The 23,242-nt window shown below is 39.7% G+C and overlaps 1 protein-coding gene, 1 non-coding gene and 1 pseudogene across 2 annotated transcripts in view; 1 reads left to right on the top strand and 2 right to left on the bottom strand.

Moving 5' to 3' along the window:
* RPAP2 (RNA polymerase II associated protein 2) overlaps positions 1-23,242 on the bottom strand; it is a 91,238-nt gene that overhangs the window by 4,317 nt on the left and 63,679 nt on the right. The gene's annotated exons all lie outside the window — the stretch shown is intronic.
* LOC126007568 (uncharacterized) lies at positions 2,166-2,264 on the bottom strand (annotated as a pseudogene).
* Positions 3,394-3,524, top strand: LOC126007764 (small nucleolar RNA SNORA38). The gene has a single exon (XR_007495249.1). It is a non-coding gene; the product is annotated as a small nucleolar RNA SNORA38 (small nucleolar RNA).

The following is a 23,242-nucleotide window of genomic DNA, read 5'->3' as shown; positions in this document are numbered from 1 at the left end:
CAAACAGAAGGCTAAAATAATTCTACAGATTTTTTTTTTTTTTTTTTTGCCACACTCAGGGATGCTCAGGGGCTACTTCTGGCTTTGTACTCAGGGGTTGCTACTAGTGGTGCTTGGAGGATCAATGGTACTGGGCAACTGACCCTGTATCTCATGCATACAAAGCATGGGCTAAGCCCACTGTGGTAGACATACATGACTAACTTCATGATTTTTATGTTTAAGTTTAAACATTGTGTTTATAAAGAAAGATCTGATAATGGCTGACGGTCAGGGCAAAGTACATAACTTGCAAGTGTAAGGCCAGACATTTAATCTATCTGGTGATGGTGCTGTCACCTGTGACAGTAAATATACTGGATACCCAGTGCCACATCCAACAGTATGAACAAAAGTGTACCACAGTCAAGTGTGTCAAGGACCATAAAGTGTGTGACAGGGAAGGAAGATGGCTCTAAGGGCAGAACTGCATGATTTACTTTGCATATGAGAGTTCTTAGTTTCACCCTTAGTATTACATAGGTTCTTGAGCACCTTGCAGGAATAACCAGCCCCTGAGCATTCTAACACTCCCCACAACCCTTGTTGCCAGCAAAGTGTGTGAACTTTGGTGAGTTCTACAATTCAGGTATATGAGTACTGAGGTGAGGTGCTCAATCTCAGGCAAGCATACAGGCAAGGACACAGCCTTGGTCAACCCAAGAACGAAAAGGAAGGGGGAATAAATTACAAAAAAGAAAAAAGAGAACATAGAATATAGAAACTTCAACTAGGAGTCAAAAAATAAGAAAAGCAATTATGAAATCCAGTGTCATGCTCCTGAACTCTGGCAAATGTTCCTTCTCAATCCAGTATCATTCCTCATTTCCTCCCCGCCCCCTTTGGGGGAGGGAGTCTCAAAAAGAGCCCAGGAGCCCTCATGGGCCACTTCTAAATTCTTGGCTAGCCAGGTTGTACAGTTTGAAATGAGGGTCTGTAAATGTTGTGCTGCTTTGGCCCTGTGGTGCTGCGGAGAGGGCCAACAGGCACATACTTGGTGGTGCCTGGGGAACAATGAATCAAACTGCAGGATGCCAGGAATCAATCCGCAAGGTAACCCCAGTCCTATCTTTCTGGCCCATGAATTAGTTTTGAGGAACTTGAAACTTGCTTTGCAATTCCTCAAAATAGGGCTCAGAGCAACCTTTTGTTCTAGTTGGAGCTGGTCTTGAGTAGAAACATTTACTTCTGGTCTAAGTGCAAGCCTCAGAGAACTAACTCTCTCTGTCTCTATCTCCCTCTCTCTCACACACACTGGGATAACCCTAGCTCTGCCAGGAATAATCGCTGTGGCTTGGACAAGATGAATATCAAACTTCAGGGTTCATTTATAAAAGGAGACTAATGATATTTAGAGTTACTAAGCAAGGTGTTATATATGTGATAGCAAACGTCAGTGATGATAATATAATGTGAACTAACATTTACCATATCCTATTTACAAATACCTACTATATCCATATTTCAAGCATAAATGACTCCTTTTAACTATATACAAATGCTGAGGGAAGAATATCACTCTTATTTTATGGATGAGGAAACGAAGGTACAAAACCCAGAAGAACCCTCTCCATCATCATAAAAATAGGAAGTGGCAGGTCAGGGTGTTGATCCCTGAAAGACTGGCAACGCATTAGTTTTCATTCTGAGTTTAATTAATTCTTCAATTGTTCCACTGCTTTGTACTGAGCCTTCCATTAACAAACAGAAGGGAAAGAATATATTAACTTTAAGCTAGCTTTAGAGACTAGACAACAAGTATAAGAAAGGGCAAGTAGTTAGCTGACAGACGGAAGTAGTGATAGAGAGATCACACAAGGTCTGGAGTCTGTTAGGAGTCAGGAAAAACAGCTGGGGTCTTCAGGAAGATAGCAATCCACAGGAATTCGGAGCCAGGATTTCCTGAGGATTCTTAACACTGGGGCCTCATGTTGTTTTATAGTTATTCTCTGGGTAAGTTGGCCAAAGACATTTATTTAATCTTATTTATTCATCTTGTATTTCATCTTTAAATTTTGTTTCATTTTGTTTTTAGGTCACACCCAGAGGTGCTCAGGGGTTACTGCTGGCTCTGTGTTCAGCAATTACTCCTGGCAGGCTCAGGGGACCATACAGGATGCTGGGGATAGAACCTGAGTCAGCTACTTGTGTGTCATCCTTGCGCAGGAGCCATGCTAATCTCTGTATCGTTCCAATTTTAGTATATGTATTGCCAAAGTGAACACAGCTACTTGCAAGACAAATGCCCTACATGCTATGCTACTGCTCTGGCCCCTTCATCTTTAATTTTTAACTGAAAAATAAAAACAAAACAAAACATAAAAAGCAAACTACCTTATTTCTCAATCCCTCACACAGAACATATTTCAGAAATGTTAAATTTCTAAGAATCTTCAGTTGTCAAAATATTTTTTGGAATAAGACATAACAAATAATACTCTAATACTTGCCCTAATAATAAATAATTCTAATGATAATTCTAGAGTCATGTAAAATTGTGTTTTGTCTTTCAAATAACTTTAAGCAAATGAACCCATGAAAACAAAAAATGATATTTCTTTACATCATAAAGTCAAAAGAGTATGTTAATAGATAATGAAACTTGAAAACCTGTTATAATCTTATGAATGAGTCACTCCAACAATAAGTTTATGAGAGCAATTAAAATGGGAAAAGGAAAATCTAAAGGAAGTATTTGGCAGTAGGATATTAAGTGTGTGTTCTGTGGAAGATCTCTTGCACACTGGATCACTAAGGTATAGAAGCTTATTTTTTTTTTTTTTTTGGATGAGGTAAAACTATCCAGATACCAAACACAGACAGGGACAAAAAAGCAGCTACAGATCAATTTCTCTGATCAATACAGATGAAAAGATCCTCAACAAATCTTGGCAAACCACATTTAACAACACACTTTGTGGTTCACATCTCCTGATTAAATGGGATTTAATCAAACGATGCTAAGTTGGTTTAAAATACACAACCAATGAATAAAATATACTTTATCAACAAAGGAAGTGATAAAAATCATATGATCATATCAATATACAGAGAAAGCTTTTGAATAGATTCAATATCTGGTCATACTAACTCAATAAAATAGGATAGGAGGAACATACCTCAACATAAAAAATACCAAATATGACAAACCCCAGATAACAATGTTAAATATTGGAAGCTATTTCTTTAACAAAGGAGCAAGACTAAGATGTCTATCTCAACAATGTTCAAACTGTATTAGAAGTTCCACTCGTAGTTACTAGGTAAGAAATAAGAAATAATCACTATTTGCAGATGGCATAAAACACATAGGAAGTCCTAAAGACAAAAAATCCTTAAAAAATAATTCATTCCCCTTCCAACAAAGGCACATCTATGGGTCTCTGTCTTTGGATACGTAAGAATCAGAGGTAAAGAGATGTGGACCTGGAGAAATTTGAAGCTAGCTTGCTCCCTGCTAGCCCAAGATCAACAGTCCCACACAGGAAAAAAAAAATTTATTCTACTTTTTTTTTTTTGAAAGATGTCTGAGTCACACTCAGGCACTCTTGGTGGCTTTTTGCTAACTGGCACAGACAATTCAATGCAAGAGCCTGGTAAAATGGGCCCAGTGATTCTAGGACTACCAGGGTTATACCTGGTGGTTTTCAGTGGCTCTTGGGCTACATGAGGCAGTGCTCATGAGGCTATATAGTGATGATAGATCCTATGGAGAGTTTCTGAGCATGTAAGACATGTGCCCACCATCCCCTCCCAGGGGCCAAAGTGATAGCATAGCAGGTAGGGCATTTAACTTGTGCATGACTGACTTGGGTTTGACACCTGGCATCCCATTGGGCTAGAGTGATTCTTGAGTGCAGGGCTAGGAGTAAGACCTGAGTGCTGCTGGGTAAGGCCCTAAAACAAAATACTAGAATTATTTCCCAGTCCCTTGTAGAAAGCTATTGTGAACAATAAACCAGGCACTGGTAGCTAGATCAATGTCTGGAAAGCAGGCTTTGCATCAAAGAGTCCCATGTTTGGGCCAAAGAGATAGCATGGAGGTAGGGTGTTTGCCTTGCATGTAGAAGGAGATTGGTTTGAATCCTGGCAACCCATATGGTCCCCAAGCCCGCCAGGAGCAATTTCTAAGCGTACAGCCAGGAGTAACCCCTGAGCGTTGCCAGGTGTGAACCAAAAACCAAAAAAAAAAAAAAAAAAAAAAAAGAGTCCCATGTTTGATTCCAGCACTTCATGGTCCCTTCTAACCCCTAAGCAGTCAACTTGGAATAGTTCTCAAGCATCAACAAATGTGGCCCAAAGTATACTACGAAGCTATAGTAAGAAAGACATTTTGGAACTGGAATAAATGTAGATATACACAGACCAATCAGTGAACAGAATACAACTGATATCCCAGAATAAATCCTTAAATATATGAATATGACAGAGCCAAAAGCATAAAATGTAGAAATAAAAATCTCTTCAAAATTGCTGCTGGGAAAACTGAATAGCCATAAGCAAAAAGAATTAATTTAGGACTGGAGCAATAGACAGAGTGGTCAGAATGTTTGCCTTGAACACAGCCAACCCAGGTTCAACCTATGACAACCCCATATGGTTTCCTGAGCCCTGTTTGAAGTGATCCCTTAGCAAAGTGCCATGACTAAGCCCAGAAAAAATCTTGGTATGGCTCCCAAACAAACAAACAAACAAAAAAAAAACAGGAATGAATTTATCACTCATACCTGCACACAATTAAAAATTTATTTTAAAAATAAAAAACTTAAATGTGGGCTAGAGAGATAGCACAGTGGTAGGAAGTTTGCCTTGCACACAGTGGACCCAGGACGGACCTGGGTTTGATTCCTGGCAGCCCATATGGTTCCGAGCTTGCCAGGAGCGATTTCTGAATGCAGAGCTAGGAGTAACCCCTGAGCACCACTGGGTATGGACCAAAACCAATTAAAAAAGAGGGGGGCAGAGCAGTGGCGTAGCGATAGGGCGTTTGCCTTGTACGTGGCTTACCTAGGACGCACCGTGGTTCTATCCCCCAGCGTCCCATATGGTCCCTCAAGTCAGGAGCAATTTATGAGTGCATAGCCAGGAGTAGCCCCTGAGTAAAACAGGGTGTGGCCCAAAAACAAAAACAAAACAAACAAAAAAATACTTAAATGTTAAGCCCCCTTCCCCAACCAGTGAACAGTTTTCGATAGCAAACTCCATGCTATTAGCTTTCGTGATTCTTCATGCATTTGACTCTACTGGTAAGGAAATCCAAAGCTAAAATAAACAACCAGGAATCTATCCAATTAAAAAGGATTATATCAACCTAAAAAAGCTCTAAAACAATCAATCATAAAATATAAAGATTTACTAAATGGCTGGGGATGTAGCTCACTGTATTTACATATTCACTTGTATTGAATGGTCACCAACACAGTAAAACAAAATTTAAAAAGTCACCTTATGAAATGGGAGTAATATTCAAAACAATATACATCCAGCTTAAGTTTATATTCAATGAATATAAAAAAAAATTACAGGGGCTGGAGCAATAGCACAGTGGTAGGGCATTTGCCTTGCACACAGCTGACCCAGGACAGATTGTGGTGTCCCGTATCGTCCCCCAAGCCAGGAACAATTTCTGAGCACATAGCCAGGAGTAGCCTCTGAGCATCACCAGGTATGGCCCCCAAACCAAACCAAAATAAAACAAAACTGGGCCCGGAGAGTTAGCACAGCTGTGTTTGCCTTGCAAGAAGCCGATCCAGGACCTAAGGTGGTTGGTTCGAATCCCGGTGTCCCATATGGTCCCCCGTGCCTGCCAGGAGCTATTTCTGAGCAGACAGCCCGGAGTAACCCCTGAGCACTGCCGGGTGTGGCCCAAAAACCAAAAAAATAAAAATAAAACAAAACAAAAATATCCAAAAAAATCAAATCACAAAATTCCACAAGGAAACAAAAACAGAGAGGTCCCAAACAGACATTTCATACAGATGGTTAACAGACTTGAAAAAGTGCTTATCATCACTTATTAACAGGGAAATGCAAACAAAAACAGCAGTGAGATATCAGCTCACACTAATAAGAATGGCCTATATCAAAAAGACCAGAAACAAGTGCTGGTAAGGATGTGGAAATGTCTCAAAATAGAACTACCATATGATCCATCAACAAGAACAAACCACTAATTAAAAAATATACATGCGGGGCCTGGAGAGATAGCACAGCGGCATTTGCCTTGCAAGCAGCCGATCCAGGACCAAAGGTGGTTGGTTCAAAACCCGGTGTCCCATATGGTCCCCCGTGCCTGCCAGGAGCTATTTCTGAGCAGACAGCCAGGAGTAACCCCTGAGCACCGCTGGGTGTGGCCCCCCCCCTCCCAAAAAAAAATATATATACACACACACACACACATGCATGCCTATGTCCATTGAATGGAACAAACAGGACAGACAAGATTTGGAAACAACCCAAGTACCCAACTCTATGTATAGTTAAAGAACCTGTGACATTTTTTCAAAAGAGATATAAAGCAAGTTGTGAAAAATTATGGGTACACTGGCCACAGAGCTGAAAGTTGGCAGTCTCATGAGGAGAGGGTGGGCCAATTCCCTGCCCTGCTGAAGCAATACCTGCTGCACTCATCAACTACAATTGCTGCTTCACTAATGGCTCTGCTTCACCGCTCTTCTATAAATGCCATTCTGGCCAAAATTCCAGGTATGATGATATTTGGACTGGTACCACAAGAACTTTTTTGGAGTACTGGCACACTCCCAACATTTCTTGTAGTTCTGGAAGCCCTGGCAGCAGAAAATAAGCTCTACAAAAGCAACAGTATTAACAATAGTGCTTGGAAATCCTAGACCACATGGATGCATTTGTGGCTGCATGACAAGTCCATTTTTGTTTAATACTGTCATACACAATTTAGAAACCAATGTTTCTCTGAAGCCACCTAATGTTCAGAAACAAATAAAATGGTCAACCAGCAGTAAGAACTTACTAAACCTTCTGACAATGATTTAATGACTTCAGTGAAGATACAATAATATTCATTCACATATTTGCTTGTTGCTGTACTTTCTTTTTTTTTAATTACTCTTCCACTTACATGGGAACAAATGTATTATGACCAATTATATCAACTATGTGAGACATGCTCTTTAAATTAAGTAAATTAAATTATAAAAAAGAAATTGTGGCACTTATATCTGCACAATGGAACATTACTCAGCGGTAAGAAATGGTGAAATTTTATCTTCTGCTACAACATGGAACTGTAAGAGGTCGTACGGTATGAATGCAAACCTATGGCACGCGAAGGCCTTACAGCTGGCACGCGGGAAGGTCTGCAATTAAGATATGCGGCACATGCCACATAGTTTTTAGATACTAAAATCTTATTATTAAGGTTTAATTGACGTGCTGCACTTTTGAGGAAATTGGTTTTGTGCGGCAGTTTGGGCATTTGGGCTCAACAAGATCAGCCATCACAGTAACTAGGCAAAAGAAATCAGAAAGAAAACTACAAAATACCAGATGATATTAAACATATGAAAAATAAAGAGAAACAAAGCGAGAACAGATGGTCCAATGAAAACAAACCCCTTGGCCTCTGATCATAGAATTGAGGTTATCAAAGGTGGGGAGAAGGATGGAAAAGTTGAAGAGGATCTAGTTACTGTGGTTGAGAGATTTCTGCACTTGGTGGGTTGGTGTAGTGGATGTAAAGCATCAAGCATAAACAATTTTGTTTGAAAGAAAGAAAGAAAGAAAGAAAGAAAGAAAGAAAGAAAGAAAGAAAGAAAGAAAGAAGAAAGAAAGAAAGAAAGAAAGAAAGAAAGAAAGAAAGAAAGAAAGAAAGAAGAAAGAAGAAAGAAAGAAAGAAAGAAAGAAAGAAAGAAAGAAAGAAGAAAGAAGAGAGAGAGAGAGAAAAGAGAGAAAGAAAGAAAGAAAGAAAGAAAGAAAGAAAGAAAGAAAGAAAGAAAGAAAAAGAAAGAAAGAAAGAAAGAGAAAGAGTGTGGGGGGGAAGAAAATAGAGGAATATACTTTGTTTAAAAAAATCCAGGTACTGAGAAAACAAAGCTGCTTAAAGAAATCCCAAATAAGCTCATCAAATCTTCCCAGCCAGAGAGAGAAATTGCCCCATCAATTCTAATGTACCCACACAGAATAACCTTGCATCAGTTGTGAAAAGTTAAGTTTGTTTCCCATTCCAAGCAAGATAAAGAAAGCACAAAGAGCAGCAAGCATATAAACCTTCATCAGTGACACCACATAGTATCCAGTCATGCCTGTAAACTTTCCTAAGAACTACCACATCCTCCTCAGTCCCCCCAAAGGAAAAAAAACCCCTCAGAATCTGCCCTCACTTTAGCTGGCTCTGGTCCCTGGGGATAACCTTTGTCCCTCAGATCCTTATCTTTTAGTGTCACTTCTTTCATATGCAATCATTCTTATAACCTGCCCTTACTACTTGGCTTTATCTCAGTGGTTTGCAAGCAGGACAGACAGTGCTTACCATGTTGGTTTATAGACAGAAAAGGTAAGCTTCCCAAGGGAAATGGCCACACTCTGGTTCAGTCGCTCCCACATATGCAGATGGCCAATACTTGCTGAGTAAAGGAATAAAGGAGGGCTACTTATTTCCTGTGTTTCTGACATGTTTTATCTTTTTAGAAATTTTCCATCTTTTTATTCATTTTTGGGGGGGGGCATGGTTTATTCAGGGTTTCTTTTGGCTCTGCACTCAGAAATCACTCTTGGTGGGTGCTTGGGGGACCATATGGAATGCCAGGGATTGAACCTGGATTGGCTTGTGCAAGGCAAGCACGCCTACCTTCTATACTATCATTTTATGTTCCTCCCCCTTTCATTCTTAGAGGAAGGGAAAAAATTCATTTTGATTCTTTTTTGTTATACAGTAGCATCTTCCTGCTAGACTATTTCAGACTTGAGGTGAGATGAATTCAGATTCATCAGGTAAATCAGACATAAAAATCTATAGATACCATATGTTCCAGCATTTCCCTTTCATACTTCTACCTGTCCTAGTACACATGTGTTATCAAGGACACAGTGCTAAGTGCCCCTGTGCAGGCTCAGTGAGTAGCTTCCTTCACCTCCAGTCCTGATGACACTGGACAAGGGGCGGATTCAGCAGAGGAGAATTCTATGGGGAGCATCTCCCAGGCAAAAGATGAAAGGAACATCTTCATGCCCAAAGACTGATTTCATCCAAGGAACAGCAACTTAAATCAATATACACTGTATGCAATACACATGCCAACTAATAGAGATGCTAACTTCTGTGCATTTTTAGCTATTGCTACATTCTAGAATGAATCCTACTTTTAGGCCAATGAAGGTAGCAGAATGTAATGCAAAACTAGGGCTTTGGGCAAAAGAGGCAGGGGGTACGGTGCTTGCCCTGCATCTCTGAATAACCTGAGTTTGATCCCTGTTACCATTTATGGTCCCCCAAGTACCTACCACCAGGAGTGAGCCCGGAGTGCAGAGCCAGGAGTATGAGTCAAGCACCACTAATTGTAGTCTAAAAACCACAAACCACACACACACACACACACACACACACACACACACACACACACACACACACACACACACACACACACACACACACACGAGCCAAAAACATAAGAAGTCAACTCAACTGTTCAACTCAACTGGTCGGAGAGATAGCATGGAGGTAAGGTGTTTGCCTTGCATGCAGAAGGTCATTGGTTCAAATCCGGGCATCCCATATGAATCCAGGCATCCCCCGAGCCTGCCAGGAGCGATTTCTGAGCATAGAGCCCGGAGGAACCCCTAAGCGCTGCCGGGTGTGACCCCAAAACCAAAAACCAAAAAAAAAAAAAAAAAAAAAAAAAGAAAAGAAAAGAAAAAAGAATTGATCCTCTGGGGCTGGAGTGATAGTACAGTGGGTAGAGTATTACCTGAGGTGGCTGACTCAGGGTTGATCTCCAGAAACCAGTTAAAAAAAAAAAAGCAAGAAAATTGATTTATGAAAAGAAACTCAAGATCTTCTCTTTTCCTTTCTATTTTTATTTTTGGGCAACACCTGGTGTTGCTCAGAGATTACTCCTGGTTCTGTACTCAGGAACCACTCCTGGTGGGCTCAGGAGATCATATGGGCTTCCCAGAATTGAACCTGAGTTAGCTGGGTGAGAGACTGAGCCTACCAGCTGTATCATGTCTCCCAGTCACTCAAGATCTTTTCTTAATGAGTAATCTGGTTTTTAATATGCCTGCCAATAAACCCTCCCTGATCTTAATGGAGGGATCTTATACTTCCTAGTGTTAGCAAGTTTTTTTTCCTTTTTTTTGCAATGGTTACAAACTATATTATATGCAATGTTTCTCATGATATAATCTAAATATCTCTTGCAGATTTTTGTTCCTCACAAAATTTCTCTCGTCCTCTTTCTCTCCCTTCTTCCCTCTTAGGCTATACCTGACAATTATTTGGGACTACTCCTATCTCTTCAGTGCTGGGGTAACAGCACTTCTGGCAGTGCTCTGAAAACATGTGGTATCTGGTCTCTCTGGTCCTTTTGGGAACACTTTTTTTTTTTTTTCCTAACATAAGCCCTGCAGTGCTCAGAGCTCTGTATTCAGGGATCACTACTGGGAACTTTGTATGGTGTTAGGGTTTGAACCAAGGGAAACTTAATTAAGGCAATGCCTTAACTCCATTATTATCTCTTTGGTTATCCATGTTTTTGGCAAATCTTTAAGAAGTTATTCATTCATATTCCAGATGATGGTTCTTTAATTTCAAGATCTTTTATTTTTTTCAGTTTTTTTTTTTAGAGGTCACACCCAGCGATATCGGGTTACTCCTGCCTCTGTGATCAGAAATCACTCCTGGCAGGCTTGGGGGACCATATGGGATACCATCTAGTGTCGGCAGCGAGCAAGGCAGGACACTCTACAGCTGTGCTATCATCTTATGGCCCCTAAAATAGTATTATTTTTAAATTTTATTGATTGATTGGTTGTTGGGGGACCACACCTAGCAGCACTTCGAGGGGGTTAGTCTCCTGGCTCCACACTCTGAAATTGGCCCCGGGCAGGCTGGGGAATCAAAACAGGTCCCTTCTGGGTTTGCTGCATGCAATGACAAAATGCCCTACCACTAGCATTATCTCTCCAGCCATCTCTTGTCCCAATTATTTCACAGATCTTTAATCGTTCCTCACAGATATCATCTGTACTCCGCCTTACCTGGTATTAGATTGGTATTGTTAGAATAAGGATTGGCTAGTCTTTGGGGCTGAAGAGATAGCACAGTGGTAGGGTGTTTGCCCTTACATGCTGCTGACACCAGGACTGACCAGAAGGTTCGAATCCCAACATCTCCATATGGGTCCCCCCTAGCATGCCTAAGTGGTTTCGGAGCACAAGAGCCCCAGGAGTAACACCCTGAGCACCCACTGGGTGTGACTCAAAATCCAAAAAAAGATTGGTATTTTATAGTAAGATTGGTATTCTTTATGTCACTTTCTAGATTCTTTTCCTAAAATGTGGTGCCAGAAAATACCCAAATTTATTACCTTGAAACATAAAACAACATACCTCTCATTCCCATAGAAAGATGCCATGGAAAAAAAGCTGTTGCATCTAAATTAGCTTTATTTTATTTCATTTCTTTCTTTTTATTTTGGTCAGAGCCAGTGATGCTCAAGGCTTACTCCTGGCTTTATATTCAGGACTCACTCATGGTGGGACTGAGGGAAATAGTGGATGCTGGGGATAGGATCTGGGTCAGACACATGCAAGGCAAAATCCTTACCTGCTAGTTTTAAAATAAAATCTTAGATTTATGGACTGCCTCTTCCCCTTTTGGTTAAAATGAAAACCTAGGCTCCTTCTTTCTCTCTATTTATCTTACTTCTATTAAGATGGTAATAAATCAGTTATTTGTTTGAACCTTTCAACACATAAAACTTCCATTATTAAATTAATTATTTATGAATTATAAATTAGTAATTAATTATAAAAGAAAAACTCCATTTTAAATTAAAAGGAGCTAAGCTTCTATGCTAGTTCTAACAGTCCTAATGGTGAAAACACATTAAAATTAACCCAATCTTTATTACACAGACAAAAATAGACCACAATTAGTATTTAATAATGTGTTTTATGTGGCCAAAACTTTAAAAATAATCAACAGAAGGTGACTGGCAGTAAGCAAAATCAAAAGATTTTTATGTTTTATTTCCCTTAACTGTTTTGATGTATAAAGAAAATCCTCTAACGGAGACAATAAGTGGGTTTTTTATCATAGTCAATGCTGAAAGACCATAACAGAAAAAACAACTTAATAATTTGCAGTGTATAAATCACAAATGAGAGGTGACTTCTGAAAACTCTTACTAATTCAAATCTTTATTCTAAAAAGACACATAGCCTTCTAGAGCTAGTTCTTTACCATATGGTAAATGGTATGACAAAAGAAAAAAGCCAAATTTGTCAACCTGCATCTTATTGATAAGGTCTTGATTGAGCTGACTGCTCCACATATGCTCCACATCAAAAGGAGAGGCCACATTCCAGTCAGGTCAGGACAGGAACACACCATTTGTTGTTACCGAACTATCAAACAACATCTGGTTAATAGGAATTATATACAGAAAAGAATTTCAGAAGTTGATGAAGGAAGCAAGAGAGGTTTTTTAATTAAAAAATATCCTTTTATAAATCCTTATATTCATAATTAGAGTCACTGTAGTTTCTTGGTTGAGTCCAGTCAATGAGAAAGCTCTACCGTGTGTTTATGGAGCAAGTGGAAAAAACAGCTGATAGAACGGACTCACTCATCTCTTGAAATCAGCATAAACTTAAAACTTTTGTTTTGGGGCCATATCTGGCTAGCTGTGCGTAGGACTAATTCCTGGCTACGCATGTAGTGATACTCCTGGTGGAGCTCAAAGCTCAGATCATAGGCAGTACGAGGGATTGCATCTGGGTCTGCAGCATGCAAGGCAAGCACCTTACCCCAGGTACTCTCTACCTTAAACTTGGATTTCTAAGTGACCTTTTGCAGTCTCTATTGCTTTGCTTACTATATTCATTTAGAGTCTAAGGAAGCCATCATGTTCTCCAGGAAGCCTAGAAATCACAGCCTGGTCTGAATTATCCTTTCCTGAGTATGTGAAAATATAGCTCTTGCCTGAAATGACAGAGCACAAATTTTCTCTAATCTGATGCTCAAAACTCAAAGAGGTAATAACTTAGTGTTTCTGAGTATTTATTATTGATTTATCTAAACTTGCATAATCAGAATGGCAGGCTATTATAAAATAAAACTAAATAGTACTTCTCCTATCCAGCATAATCAGAGAGGAAGAAAAAGCGGTGAGAATGTCTGTACAAATAAATGCCACCAGAAACCATACTTCTCTCTGGTTTGGGGTTGAAGCAAAGGAGAGGAAGTGAAAAGCCACATACTTTTCTGTACCTATCAGATTTGAGAAATTGCTGGGTTCATACAGAGTTCTGCTGTAGTATGGAAACCTGTTCTGTTGAAAACTATGCAGAAAGGGAATAAACATGGACAGACTGCTGAAAGATAATGAAGAACTGTTCTAAGATTCACTTGGCCTTCCAAAATTAGGTTTGGAAGGGATATGTGTATTTGTTAGGGGGCCAGAGCAATAACACAGTGTGTGAGATACTTGGCTCCAGGTTCTATCCTGGATGGGCATCCCATATAATCCCTGAGATGGCCAGGAGTGATTCCTGAGTGCAGCACCAGGAATAACCCCTGAACTTTGCTGAGTATGGTCCCCAAACAAAAATAAAACAAAAGAAAGAGTATTTATGTTAAAGAAATACTTTCAATGTTCATATGCACAGACACTATGTCTGTCACTTAACCAATTAAATGAGCACAGATATTATTGTATTTGACAACTCTGGGGGTAAAAAAAAATAAAATAAAAGTTTTAATGATAGCCAGGGTAACCGAAGAAACTGAAAAGTAATGAGATTCAATTTCACGATTTTGGGCTACAGAGATAGTACAGGGGTTAAGGTGCTTGTCTTGCATGCAGCTAACCCCCATCCAATCTCTGGCTTCACATCTAGGCCCCCAAGCATTGCCAGGAGTAAGCCCTTGAGTGTAACTCAAAAGACCCAAACAAAACCAAAAATAACTGCAGAGTCTATACAGACCATTTACTTTCCTCAAATGCAATTCAGTGTCAATATACCCATCTTGTCATTTTGACAGCTGAAATATCTGAGATTTTAAGAAGATAAAAGATTTGTCCATAGTCACACTTGTTAATAGTGTAAAATGACAGATGAATAGACACCTTTATCACAGTATTATACTGTAGATCTGTGAAGTCTCAAAACCCCTTTGTTTCTACAAAGCAGCAATTGTCACTCTTTTAAATGAGTTTCTTACTTTCCTTCCTCTATATGGACAAATGCTACACAATAAAGGATTAAACTAGAGTGTCTTCCTTCACATACTCTCAAAACTGAAACAAAGGGAGCTGTGACCAGTAACTAACACGATGGGTGTTAGAAAATGACATCTATTTTCAGAAACTGGAGGGCCTCACAAACCCAAGAGTTTTTTGCAAACTACCTCTCAATAACTAGTATAAACTTTCAAAAGAAATTTCACCTATTGATTTATTCCTAGTCCTTAGATGTAAGTAAATAGTAGTTCATATTTAACACACTTTCCCGAACTTGTTTATTTCTTTACTGTGAGAATGTAGAAAAGACTGCAGCAACTGTCTTTACTCATCTGTCTAATCTGCAGCCCCTGGTTTCCTCTCCAAAGTAACCCATTAACCACTGGGGTACAAGAAGGTAATAGCACTCATTCCTTTCCTTTCCATAAAATAGCAGCTAGGAAAGTGCCATGAAGTCACTGTCTCTACAAGTGGTTAGTTCAGTGACTTCATGGCACTTTCCTAGCTGCTATTAATGTTGTTTTAAAGTTAAGAATAAATATGGCTTTACTACTGACAAGAAGACAAATGCTAAGTGCTAGAGCAGAGTTCAAAATTAAGATATTTTAAAGATGGAAAAAAAAATTAAATGGGTGGTGGGTGGCTTCTTAAATTGGAAGCTGAGGAATTCATTTCCTTTGTAGAGTGCCAGAATTTTTTTCCAGTTGTTCCCTTTGTGGTAAGATCTCAACCACTGAGTCAAACATAGGAAGCTACAGTGATTTCCAAGTTTGTAAAAATAATTTTTCTTTATGAAACTCACTTGTTTGTCTTCAACCTTTCTGTGAAGTTGCAGCAAGTGTTAAATTGAGGAGGATCAAGTGAAGGTCACAAGTCAGTCAGAGATGAGCAAACCACCCCAGAAATACTCCCACTTAGTTTGTGCTTTTAACCACTACACCACACCAGCTCACACATGATTCATTTTAAGAACAGAGTAGACTTTATGATTTAAAAATCCACTTGTATGTGAGCTACAATTTTGAAATCTATTGTTATAAAATAAAATATGCTAATGAGAGCTGATACTGCTATTGTCATTCACTCATTTATCCTCTTCATTACTCAAGGAGAAAGCAAAGAGCCTTTAAGCACCCCCTCAAAAAAAATCTGGCATTTCTACCTAGCACACTAAATACTTGTACTATATTAAGTGTGGTGATAATCAATTCTGTCTTCAAAAATTACAGTATCCTGAAAAACTTCAAACATTTATTGTTCAGGTCAGAAAGATATTACAGGACATAGGGTGTTTGCCTTGAAAATGGCCAACCTCGTTTTGATTCTCAGCACCCTGTATGGTCACTGGAACCCATCAGACATAATCCCTGAGTGCAGAGCCAGGAGTAAATCCTGAGTACTGCTGGGTATGGACCAAAAATAAACAAATAAAACCATCAACACTAATGTTCAGGATACACCCCTAAAAAAGATTTATCAATGAGGCCGAAGAGATGGTGGTTCGAATCTTGGCATCCCATATGGTCCCCTGAGCCTGCCAGGAGCGGTTTCTGAGTGTAGAGCCAGGAGTAACCCCTGAGTACTGCTGGGTGTGACCCAAAAACCAAAAAAAAAAAGATTTACCCAAATTTTCAAATCAGATATTAGTGTTTTAATTTTTATTTAAACCACTGTGAATTACAAGTCCTTTATAGTTGAATTTCAGAAATACAGTGACAGTGAATTAGGGCCATTCCCACCACCAGTGTTGACCTCCATCCACCAAAATTTACAGCCTGCATCCTATACCTCCACACTTAACAGTCTGGCCTGCCACTGTAACAGGCCAATTTTAAGTATGGATTGTTATAGTTTGAGTCTCTTGATTCTATTGCTGACTTTGGCTTATGTATTTAAATCTATCCTTTTTTTTATCTCCACCAACGCATCTGAGACCACTTGGCCTTTGGACCCCATCCTCTTTTTTTCTTTCATTATTCTTGGTTTCATGTTCAGGATTCTTTCCCAGTGGTGCTCAGGGAACCAGGTGGAGCCAGTGACCAAATTGGGTGGGTCATTGTTGTGCTATACTTCCAATCTAAGTTTTTTTTGGGGGGGAGTATTGTTTTTTTGTTTTTGGGTCACACCCAGCAGCGCTCAGGCGTTACTCCTGGCTCTATACTCAGAAATTGCTCTTAGCAGGCTCAGGAGACCATATGGGATGCTGGGATTTGAACCACCATCCTTCTGATGCAAGGCAAACACCTTACCTCCATGCTAGCTCTCTGGCCCCCCTAAGTTTTTTTTAAATGAAATAAAATTTGTGCAGTTTTGATTATTTTTTATTAGTTAATTACAATATTAGAAGAAATTGAGTAGTAAAAAAATGGAGAGTTTTACAAAATATATACCTAAGCTGCTTGTCCAAGAAAAATATCTCAGCCATGGAAATTCACAAAAGGTGGGGCCAAAGAGATAGCATGGAGGTAAGACGTTTGCCTTTCATGCAGGAGGTCATCGGTTCGAATCCCGGTGTCCCATATGGTCCCCCGTGCCTGCCAGGAGCAATTTCTGAGCCTAGAGCCAGGAATAACCCCTGAGCACTGCCGGGGGTGACCCAAAAACCACAAAAAAAAAAAAAAAAAAAAAAGAAATTCACAAAAGGTAGGTTAAGGAATGCCTCTATGGAGTTGCTTCTAACACTTTAAAAGATGTGGAAGCCTTGAAGGCAAGAACAGAAAGATATGAAAAGGAAAAGCATTTTGCATGATTCACTGCACTAGCATTTTAAGCAATGCCACAGTACTAAGAAAGATGCTTTGGAGGAAACAATGGACACAATAAAGGATAAAAAAGGGGCCGGAGAGATAGCACGCCTTGCATGCAGAAGGTTGGTGGTTCTAATCCTGGCATTCCATATGGTCCCCGGAGCCTGACAGGAGCAATTTCTGAGCCTAGAGCCAGGGAGTAACCCCTGAGTGTGATTCCCCCCCTCCAAAAAAAAAAAAAAAGGATAAAAAAGAAAAATAATGGGACCGGGCGGTGGTGCTAGAGGTAAGGTGCCTGCCTTGCCTGCACTAGCCTAGGAAGGACCACGGTTCGATCCCCCGGTGTCCCATATGGTCCCCCAAGCCAGGAGCGACGTCTGAGTGCACCACTCAGGAGGGTGGGTCTTACATTTCAAGCAAAATTTGTTGTAGGAACAGGGATCCTGGTCATTAAAACTGATAGTAAATAAAAGTCTGCCTTACTCTGAGTTAAATGTTGGTGGGACTGCCCTAATAGCTCGATGAAGAATGGACTTGTTGAGGGAAGGGACATGACGAATACCTGTTTGAGTAAATTATAATTGTGGCATTCTAAGCCATTAGTAAAAGCTTGATGTGGACTGCAACAGTGGGAACAGAAACAAAACTGAGCAAAGGAAATAATAAATAAAAAATTAGATACAGAAAATTAAGATGAAACACCAGTCAATTTCAATTTGGGATCTTTAGGAAAGTGAAATGCTACCAAAAGGAATAGGGAGCATCTGAAAAGGAGATTAACTCATCTTCAATTTTTTGTTTGTTTTTTGTTTTTGGATCACACCGGCAGTGCTCAGCGGTTACTACTGGCTCTGTGCTCAGAAATTGCTCCCAGCAAACATGGGGGTCCATATGGGATGCTGGGATTCAGACCACCATCTGTCCTAGACTGGATGCGGGCAAGGCAAATACCCTACCGCTGTGCTATCTCTCCAGCCCCTCATCTGTAAGTTTAAAATAACCAAATACAGGGCTGGAGAGATAGCACAGCAGCGTTTGCCTTGCAAGCAGCTGATCCAGGTCCTAAGGTGGTTGGTTCGAATCCCGGAGTCCCATATGGTCCCCAGTGCCTGCCAGGGGCTATTTCTGAGCAGATAGCCAGGAGTAACCTCTGAGCACTGCTGGGTGTGGCCCAAAACAAAAACAAAACAAAACAAAACAAACCCAAATACATTGGGGAAGTAGGATGGGGGGAGGGAGAGAGTAAGGAAAAGAAGGGAGGAGAAAGAAGGATTGGGGGGAGAACAAGGAGAGAGAAGCTCGCTGCTTTTTAGAGTGAAGTTTTAACAATATTAATGTATTTTTTTTCATTTTTGTGTAGATTTCAGCTCTTGTCACTTGTTAGGATAATAGGATGCAGAGAGGGATATAACTTTTTTCTGGTGGGCATGGTTCTAATTATGGCTCTTGTCACTTGTTAGGATAATAGGATGCAGAGAGGGATATAACTTCTTTCTGGTGGACATGGTTCTAATTATGCTGGTTTTTACTGTTTGTCTCAAAAATATTGCAAAATTAGGACTACAAGCAATTCACCTATCCATTCTTTAGCTAATAAGATGTACTATTTCAGAGGAGAAACTCAGGTTACATTATCCTTCCTAGTTCAAAGAAGCTGTATCATTGAGCAGTAGAGATTTTTTTTTGTTTTTTCGGGCTATACCCGTTTGATGCTCAGGGATTACTCCTGGCTAAGCGCTCAGAAATTTGCCCTGGCTTGGGGGGACCATATGGGATGCCGGGGGATCGAACCGTGGTCCTTCCTTAACTAGCGCTTGCAAGGCAGACAGACACCTTACCTCTAGCGCCACCTCGCTGGCCCCTGATTTTTTCCTTTTTCTTTTTCTTTTTTTTTTTTAATTAGAGAGGGGAAATGGTAGGAACCTGAAAGGGAAATCTTTATTTCAAAACTATGGCTTAACAATTTCCCCTATATGGTGATCTTAACAAGGGCCAAAAACTCATGTAAAATAACTTCCCCAAAACACAATGTAGGAAAGCCCTCTGTATCCCTATGTTCATTGAAGCACAATTCACAATAGCCAGAGTCTAGAAAAAAACCTAAGTGCCAGAACAGATGAGTGGATAAAGAAACTCTAGTACAACTACATAATGGAATACCATACAGCTCTTAGAAAAATGAAGTTATGAAATGTGCTAGTATATGGATGGATATTGAAAGTATTGTGTTGAGCAAAATGAGTCAGAGGGAGAGGAATAGACATAGAATGATCTCACTAATTTGTGTGATAGAAGAAAAATGAAAGAGTATGGTAATGATAAAAAAGACAATAAAGATAAGGGCCAAGAAGACCAGTTCAGGATACAAAGCTTCCTATAAATAGTGGAGTAGTATAGTTAGGGTAGAGAATGGTCAACACTGACAATGATAGTTAGAAATGATCTCTCCAAAGAATTGGGTGCTAAAAGGATATAAAGTGATAGGCATGATATCCCATCAGCAACAACAATAATGCAAACCACGGTGTCTAAAAGGGGAGGGGGGAGAAAGGAGAGAGGGAGAGTGACAGAGACAGTGAGAGACAAAGAAAGATCCCCATAGGCAGGGGGAGGGCAGACAGCAACCAGGGACACTGGTGGTGGGAAATGTCCACTGTTGTACATTGTATAACTGAAACTCAATTATGAATCATTTTCTATCTGTGAAAAAAATCCAACTGTGTTATGAACAACCTTGCATTCAGTGTTTAATATAAAGTAATTAAAAAATAATTTCCAGGGGCTGGAGCAGTGGCGAGGAGTGGTAAGGTGTCTGCCTTGCTGGCGCTAGTCTAGGATGACTGCAGTTTGATCCCCCAGCATCCCATATGATCCCCAAGTCAGGAGCGATTTCCAAGCACATAGCCAGGAGTAACCCCTGAGTTTCACCGGGTGTAGCCCTAAAACCAAAAAAAGCACAGGGCCATGGGTAAGCCTTGTGTGACCCAAAAAACCTAAAAGGGGAAAAATCTACTTTTATTTTGTTCTTCACAACTATCAGCAATAATGTTGAGATAATAAACACTCCACTGTCTTCTCTTGCATCCTGGGTAGGCTCCTCATTTTTGATGTAGAAAGCAATATAATGTTAGCTAAGCAGCAGAGAGAAAAGAAATATTGAGATTTCTACCTCATTTACTTCAAGGAACATTCTGTAATCTTTCCAGAGAGAATAACTAGCCATATAACAGAATGTATGCCTTTTTTCCTTCTTTCGTTTTGTCCTTCCATCTTTTTCTTTTATTTAATAGAGGAAACCCTCAGTGTTACTCAGAATACTTAGTAGTGCTAAGGAGTCAACTTAAGGCCTCCCACATGCAGCTACTCTACCACTTGATTTATCTCCCTGGCTGCACAATCATTGCATTTTTTGGGGAAAACTTAATAACTAATACATCAAACAAAGCAGTCACAATTGAGTAGGTGTGACTATGGCTTTCTTTCAACAAAATTCTTTTTAATCTATTTATACTCATCTCCATAGTCTCTTCCTATAGCCTAATGCATTAAATTTTGACCTCTTATATTGAGAAAAGTAATGACAATGAGTTTAAAAACATGTACAAGCTGCACTAACAATACAGGGTAAAAATGATATACAATCTAGGGTGAAAATGAGGGTAGGGTTTCAAAAGACATCTGACAACTAATGGTGAAATTATATTTAGTAAACTTAAAAGTGCATTTAATTTTATTATAAGCCAAAAGTCACAAAAGTTGAAAAAACGAGTCAAGTGAAGCTAGCATTAAGGATTACTAAGACAATTACGCAGACAAGATTATGTCATGAAGAAGCATACCATAGTATGATTCTACTTTTAATGTAACTGTAATAGAACTATTATCTAAAAACAGATTAAAAAAGCTTTGATTATAGAAGTCTATGATAGCCAAATAAAAAATTTTCTTATAGCAGATGGTTCATGCCTGATAATGTTTGCATTTAATGCCTGAGGATTACCTATTAATAAGGAAGTGGGATGCTTTCCATTGATACTTCTAATTCAAAAGAATTAAGTTATTTGTAACTCACTTTGTAGTGATATATTACGCATGGTTTGTTTAAAGGGCTGGGCTCTAATGACTTTGAAGCTTTATATCTAAGTCCTGTTTGTGACAAAATTATAGAGCAGCTTTGTTGGAAGAGCTTTTCTCATAATTGTTATGTAACAGTATTCTTAGACTGGCACCTTTAGGCTATTCCTCACTGCAATGCTCTAGGATTGTAATGGGACCAACCTGTGATGTTGACACTCACAATGACACTGGAATGACACACATTCCAGTAGTGCAGGACCCTGACTACAGTGGACTGTGTTATTGGTAAGGCTTCCCACTTTCCCCTGCCCCTGTCTTCCTAGGGAACTTTATCATGAGGTGAAGAGCTGGCGAATGGACTCCTCAAGTCAAGGCTGAAACTGGCCTGCAGAACTTGCAGTACTGAATACTGCTGCTGCCTCAGCACTGTTGCTGCCATAGGTCTCAGCTGGAGGTAGCTGGAGAGCATATTTCTTTTTGGAAGATCCCTGGTAACTTTAATATACTTTGTTGTGGTCTGTGGTTGGTTGTTTTAATTCCTTAGGAGTAAAAAAATATATAACATTATCAATTTGCCAGAACATGGGAAGTTCTTTTTTTTTTTCTTTTGGTTTTTGGGCCACACTTGGTGGCAAGCCAGAGTTTACTAAAATTGCTCCTGTTAGGCTTAGGGGACCATATGGGATGCCGAGGATTAAACCTGGGTCCATCCTGTGTCAGCCACATGCAAGGCAAATACCATACTACTGTGGTATTACTAAGGATCCTGGAATATGAGAACTTCTAAGGGATGTTTTCCTAAACATCACCATTGAAAGTAGGTTTTGGTTACAAATTTAAACAAATGTTATTTTTTTCTATCGGAAGAATTTGGATTCCCACATGGCCCTACTGGTAGAGAGTAGTTACTTCGACTACATACTTTTATTTTATTTTTTATTTTTGGGCTACACCCAGTGATGCTCAGGGGTAACTCCTGGTTATGTGCTCAGAAATTGCTCCTGGCTTGGGGGGCCATATGGGACGCTGGGGGATTGAACCACCAGGTCAGCCACGTGCAAGGCAAACACCCTACTGCTGCGCCACCGCTCCAGTCCCCATACTTTTATATTTTTATCACAAAATCTTGCAGCAGTAATATAAGGAAGTTGGAAGCTAATTCTTTTATCATAGTAAAATAAGCAAATATTTAGATATCACAATGACAAAGGAACTATAATGGTAAACATCTTGAGATAAATATAAGCAAAACCAACTAAATGGGGAAAAAAAAAACATGGGGTCTAGAGAGATAGTATTGTGGGTAGGGTATATCCTTTGCACATGGCCAACTAAGATTTGATCCTCAGCACCCCCTATGGTCCCCTGAGTCCATCAGGAGTAACTAATGCAGAGCGAAGAGAAACTCCCGAGCATCACTTGGTATGGCCCCCACTAAACAAACCAAATATCAAAAAAAGAAAAAACATTATGCATATGAAGGAACCATATTAACTGCAGGTTAATTATGACTCAAATATTTAATGTGTATAGTCTCACATTTCAGCATTATGATCTGAGTGTGATCTGAAGGGCCACAGATACCACCTTCGCATAGGCAATAGAAATTTATAAAACAAAAGAAGCTGATGTTACAGATCCACGAAGGCCTAAAGTCAATTAGAACAGGCACATTTAAATTTTGAAAAATCTGGATGAAGAAGTGGCTCTGTCAGAGCATGAATAGCATATTTATAACTCTGGGTTCAATCACTGGCACAGGAAAGAAGGAAGGGAGGAAAGGTTGGTTGCTAAAATGACCACTGATATAAGGCAAGAAGAAATGACCTTTGAAATTCAATATATGGAGCCCCCTCCCCCCAAAAATGGCCAGTGGAAATTTAAACAGTGCTATGGAAACAGCCATGTAATTTCTTTTCAGGTTAAAGAGTTACT

Source organism: Suncus etruscus, chromosome 4, assembly GCF_024139225.1.
Source record: "Suncus etruscus isolate mSunEtr1 chromosome 4, mSunEtr1.pri.cur, whole genome shotgun sequence".
Lineage (NCBI taxonomy): Eukaryota > Metazoa > Chordata > Mammalia > Eulipotyphla > Soricidae > Suncus > Suncus etruscus.
This window is presented reverse-complemented; position numbering and strand designations above follow the sequence as displayed.